This window comes from Ambystoma mexicanum, chromosome 3p (assembly GCF_040938575.1).
Source record: "Ambystoma mexicanum isolate Mex_15411 chromosome 3p, UKY_AmexF1_1, whole genome shotgun sequence".
Lineage (NCBI taxonomy): Eukaryota > Metazoa > Chordata > Amphibia > Caudata > Ambystomatidae > Ambystoma > Ambystoma mexicanum.
The window spans coordinates 497,150,172-497,156,171 of NC_090925.1; the positions used below are offsets into that span (position 1 = coordinate 497,150,172).

General features: G+C 52.1%; 1 protein-coding gene across 3 annotated transcripts in view; it reads right to left on the bottom strand.

The window, feature by feature from the left end:
• KCNG1 (potassium voltage-gated channel modifier subfamily G member 1) overlaps nucleotides 1–5,420 on the bottom strand; it is a 173,853-nt gene extending 168,433 nt beyond the window's left edge. The window contains exon 1 of one of the 3 annotated variants that reach the window (XM_069651158.1): nucleotides 4,892–5,420. The gene's annotated coding sequence lies outside the window, so the exon portion shown is untranslated. Of the gene's footprint in view, nucleotides 1–800; nucleotides 1,378–4,891 lie in introns of those variants that run through there. The other 2 variants (XM_069651160.1, XM_069651159.1) reach the window with 2 other exon arrangements.
• Between the last annotated feature and the right edge of the window lie 580 nt (nucleotides 5,421–6,000).

The following is a 6,000-nucleotide window of genomic DNA, read 5'->3' on the forward strand; positions in this document are numbered from 1 at the left end:
TCAATTCATCTAAAACCATACCATCCAATACCATTCCATCGAAATTTTTTCATCTAATGCATGTTTTTGGGGGGTCAGTGGTACGTTTTTGTTCAGGTGTATTTTAAAGGGTAAAAAACAGGGGTTTAGGGGGACGCGCCCCTCCAAAAACAAGAAAAATGCATTAGATGGACATTTTTTTGATGGAACTATTTTGATGGAATGGCATTAGTGCAATGGTTTTAGATGAAATGACCATAAACCCAACCATAAGATTAAATCAGCTGGAAATTATGCGAGTGCCTGGACATATGAAGTCCATGTCTGACAAATGCCTATCTAACACCGATAAAACAAGAAAAAACTTTTAGATTTACCAAATGCTTGCTTTTAATAAGACTTCAGCGTAAGGACCAGATGTGAGGACACATATTGCTTATAAAACAAGTGGCTGAAGTCACACTTATGACATTTTTATCATGCCATGAGCTAATTTACAGGAACTATTAACTCTCAGAAGACTACTTAGAAATAATACAGGAAGACCCTATACAGCACAGAGTGTCATGCTGCTACGTGAGATAGCTAGCTCTAAGAGTTTTGGGTGAGGAGAGCCAAGCAGCAGGTGGAAATGGCCACACGGATTAGCATGGCCATGAGCAACCAATGGGTGAGTAAAAAGCCTACCAACACCCATAAACTGTGCATTCTTCCTCACATCCAATTCAATGGATGCACCCTTCGTCCCATCTAATGCAATAATGTTGGTTTATAGGTGGCGCAAGTGCAACTAATAGCGCAAGTTAAAAAGGACTACTTACTGTAGAAGGCCATGGGTTCAACTCTCGCCTCTTACACAGGTCCTGCCTGCACTTACAGAGGTGGAATCCTGACACAGTCCTTCATGCTTCCAAAGTGGAGAAACTGAGCGCCAGCACCTCGGGAAATCACACATCTCATTGCAAAGCTTAGAAAGCGCTAAGAAATGGGTATAAAGCACTATGTAAAAATCGGGTATTATTATCGATGGATATTTTTTGCTGCTAGATTTCAGATCCCATTGATCTAATGGAGCAAGTTAGCCCATTTCATCCCAATCAGGTTAGGTTTCCTGTGCATTCTGGCATTTGCAATTTTTCTTTTTCCATTGTAGGTGCAACCTGGTTGACAAGTCCCAGAAAGCAAAATAAAACCCAGAACTTGACAACAAACTCATAGAGGACCTCGGACAATCCGAGAGCACCGCATCCCCCTCGGGCAGTTAACACGAATAGCCACTTTAGAGAGAAGTACGGGCTAATGGCAGAACACAGGATGGGGGGGGCGGAAGTTCGACCAGGAGACTAAACGAGAAGCGTCAATGAAATGCCTTCTCCTTCTCAGAGCTTCAGAGCAATTCCCTGCGTGGCTGGATAGTCCTAGGTGTTTCCGCTGTGGGACCCCTGCCATTACCGAGGCAGTCCACAAGGGGGCGCAAGCCCGGACTATTTGATGCATGCATAAGCAACCCGGGGGGGGGGGCGTTGGAACGGAAAGTCGTGAAAGCAAGTTGTGAAATGGGAGGGGCTTATGCTGAATCCCACAGATGGAAGAGCACGACAATCAGCACAACAGACCGTAAACAACACTCAGGGGTACCCTGGCCAAACAAAACCAGACCACCGCAGGGGTAACGTGAGGATAGAGAAATAACACCCGGAACAAAACAGACCACCCAAGCAGGGGTATGACTGAGCGCAAAGAAAGAGCCTCGCTAGACCAGACCACCTCAAGTTGCACGAGACAATACTCTGATCAAAAGACACACCTGAGGCAGGGGTGTGCGGGTAAAGAAACACACCGAAATAAACAGACTCCCTCAAGCCAGGGTATGAGGTTAAAGAAAAACTCTGAAAAAAACAGACCCCCCAAAGCAAGCAAAGAGCCTCGCTAGACCAGACCACCTCACGTGGGACGAAACAACACTCTGAACAAAAGACACACCTGAGGCAGGGATATGAGGATAAAGAAACTCTCTGAAAAAACAGACCCACCCAAGGAGGGGTTGCACGAAAGGGGCCTCGCTAGACCAGACCACCTCAAGTGGCACTTGTTGGTAAAGAAACGGGTATAGAAACAACACTCTGAGCTAAAGACACCAACTGAGGCAGAGGTGGGAGAGGGTAAGGAAACGACCTACTACACCAAACAGACCCCCTCGAGCTAAGAAACAACACTCCGGGCAAAACAGACCGCCTCGATATGTTATGAGGGTAAGGAAAGAGCCATGCACAAGGCAGATGACTTCAACCGGGGGTCGGTGGGAGACATGAGGGTACGGAAACAACACTGGACAAAACAGGCTTCCTCAAGCAGGGGTAAATGGACAACGCAACCTCTCTGCGGGCAATGCGGGCTATTTCAAGGAGACGTATGAGGGGAAAGCAACAGTGTGGGCTAAACGCAGATCACCCCAAGCCGAGATCTGTGACGATAAAGAAGCACAATTGGACAAACTAGACCACCTCAAGCAGGGGAGTGAGAGTACAGAAGCAACACTATGCACAAGCAGGAGGAAACGCAGAGAAAAGCAGGCTAGGTAAAACGGGGGCGCAGCAGCTAATAACCTGCGTGTGGGTTTGGTTCCCATTTATTTGACACTAACCATACTATGGCTCGCTGTGCTCAGCAAGATAGCTCAGTGGGCTACGTGCCTACGGTTCAGGTGCAGTCCGAGCCCATCGTCATGTTGTGGTCGTTGAAACGTGTACCACAAGTGTGGGCCATGAAAGGTTCCTTTATTTACTTTGGAGTGTGATCCGTGCAGGGAGGAGGCATTCTTTTTTTCACATTGTTCATCACGTGCTCCCGAAAAACACACTTGCCCATGTCATGGCTTGGAATGCATTGTTTCTGGCTATAATATACACGGTATTTGCTCGAGTATACGATCTTCTTAAAATAAATAGTCACGTGTGATACTGGCATAGCTGACACGCCGCGTGCTTTTGTCAGAAGCCTATTCCTGGTTAACAAATACTTTCTGCATTTCAATGAAGCCTAGCGACCTGCAGCTGCAATGCTTACTTCAATTCCTCTATCTGCTGCTGGGCTAAAATGTTAAACATAAGCCCTGCAAGCGCGACCAGGAGAGCCACGGCTTTGCAAGAAAAAAAAGACGCGATCCTTTTATTCGACAATGAAAACGCACGCTTTTTAGGAAGGACACCGGCAAACCCGCAATACATAATTTGAGCTACATCATTGTTTTGGCATCTGGTAATTGCAGTGTGCCATTTGGCATTGACATGTAGTCCGTGTGGTGTGGCTGTCTCTTTCGTGTAGGGCCGGCGCTGGAGATTACACCCTGCAAAAGCAGAAAGGGGACCATTGCCACATCTCCTGCGCACCCCAGTGTGTAGCACTCATCCAGACGAGAACCAGGTAACACCAAGAGGCAAACCTTAACTTTTAATTGTGTTGGGTCAGATGATCGACACTTCGCAACCCTCCACCGACAATGCATACGATGCGGCTGTCCGCAGAGGTGCGCTGGGTCTGAGGCGGGACACAGTCCTCACAGTGCATGGCATCTCCAGCAGGGCGCGTTGCTGTGCTGTCTTGTGCGGGTAACTGGCGCAGTACCATGCCGCTCACAGGTGCTCTGATCGGCAGGAGCGCGAAGAACTCCCAGGGTGTTGAGAGGAGCCTCAGAGACCGCGAAGCCATCCCAGGGTCCGCGAAGACGTTCCCGGGGTCGCACGCATGTTCGCAGCGTACACCAGAAAGTCTGCCTTCTGAGCACAATTGCAGATCTCTTCAGCCTCTGAGGCGGTTGGATATTACACTCCGCATGCGATTGCGCCCTGTAAGGAGTAATACACACGCTGCATTTTCGCGCGGGAGGTATCATTCCACCTTCTTTCGTCCCAGGCTGCGCCCTTTAGGTTCTCACGCCCCTGACAGACCCCAGACTCCGGCAAGCAAGCGCAGAGGTGTCTAGCTCTGGCGAGAAGGGGCCCCCGGTTTCCCGCACACTCCTTGACCTGTTGACTCTCTCGGGAGAGGGAAGGAAGGTATTTCTGCAGGGCGGCCCCGCTCACCGCGTGGAACCGTGGTTTGCCGGGCGATAACGGTGTTGCTTGGAGGTAGAGGATTCCAAGCAGGGCATCGTATCGCCCACCGTATTGACGGGGGCAAGCCCAGAGTTGTGCTCTGCAGCCGCACGGAATTTGCGTGCTGCGATAGAGGCGCGTGTCTTAATTATTCGGCCCATCCCAGGCTCACCTGTGCCCCCCTATCTCTCCGGGGACCTCCACATTCGCCACTGCGCCATAATCTGTTCCTCTGCCTGGCCGAGGCCGGTCCCCATAAAAGCTGCTTCCTCCGCCGTGGAGTGTGTGGCGGCTGCAGACACAGTTCTTAGTTCCTGCCCCCCTCGTCTCCCCAGCTACTCTGGACCAAGGGAGTTGCTAGGTCTGGAAAAGACCCGGGGCTACGCTGATGTTGGAACTGTTGGGACTGGGGGCTAGCCAGTCTTTTGGTTGTAGCTCCTGAGATTCTATCAGGGGCTACAACCAAAAGACCCGGGGCTATAGCCCCTTAGCCCCCCCCCCCCCTAGCAAAGCCCCTGCTCTGGACTGCGGTGCCATGCCTCACTCACTAGGAGCCCGTGTGCGTTACTTTTGGTGGAAGTTCCGGCGTCCCAGCACTACTAGTGCCGGCCGGGCTATGGTTGGTACTATCCCCGTCCTCAAAGCACTATTCAGTCTGCGCACAGCTGCGCTGCCCTCTGTAGAAAGTACACAATGTGAGGAACATCGACTTTCTTGCCCCGGTGCAGTGGTACGACTTATCAGGCCACTGTGCGTGAAGTGAGCACGTCGTTGCCCTGTCTGCGCATCGGTCCCCATGCACATTGCGTGGTACTTACTTTTTCCGGCCGTCCCCACGCCCGTGCCCCGGCTCCTCCTGCCTGAAGCTATCCTCGCTCGGCACTGGAGGCTCCTGCTGGCTGCGCCTGGGCTGAGGAGGCTGCAGCGCACACCGCTCTCTGCTGTGCACCAACACGCAGGGGGAGGGGCTGCCGGGGCGGGAGCCGGAGAGGCGGGGCTCAGGCCGCAAGAGTGGATGCTGAGCGAGGAGCGTGAAGCTCCCCATATCCCTGCGGGTTTATATCAGAGTCCCGTGGACTGGCCAGTTGCCCTGGATGCCCTTCCACATCCCAGGGTCAGCTCCAGCACTTCACTAGTGGAGATGCTCCCGTGCTCTGCTATAACCCCGATGCTGCCTCTGCACGTGCAGCCTGCAGTATGACCCCGCTGCTTCCCTTGCATGTCTATGGCTCCACTGCTTCTTCTATAATGTCCATTTTGCTTCTCATGCTATTTACATGCCTTGCTGTAACCCCATATCCTGCACTTCACTCCCTAGTACTCCCGTTCCTCCTGCACTTCCATCACCCTGCTGCCCCCCTTGACCTTCTCTTGCCCTGCAGTTTCTCCTGCTGCTCCCCCTTCGCTCCCATCACCCCACTGCCTCCCCTTCACTTCTCCCAGCCTGCTGCTTCTCTGCACTTACATCACCGTGCTGCATCCCCTGAACTTCTGGGGCCGTGTTTTTTCCCAGTAACTTCTCTGACCCCGCTCCTTTCCTGCACTTCCATCCCTCTGCCGCCTCCCTTGAACCTCTGGTGCTGTGCTGCTGCCCCTTCACTTCTCTGAGCCTGCTGCTTCCTCTACACTTCCATCAGCCTGCTGCCTCCACTGAATTTCTGTGGCTGTTTCCGCTTCTCTGACTCTGCACTTCCATCACCCTGCTGCCTCCACTGAATTTCTGTGGCTGTTTCCGCTTCTCTGACTCAGCAGGTTCCCTGCACTTCCATCACCCTGCTGCCTCCACTGAATTTCTGTGGCTGTTTCCGCTTCGCTTCTCTGGCTCAGCTGGTTCCCTGCACTTCTGCCACCCTGCTGCCTCCCTTGAACGTCAATAAAAACGTGATGGGTGGAAAGTTTTCACTACATCTGAACCACTGGCACTCAG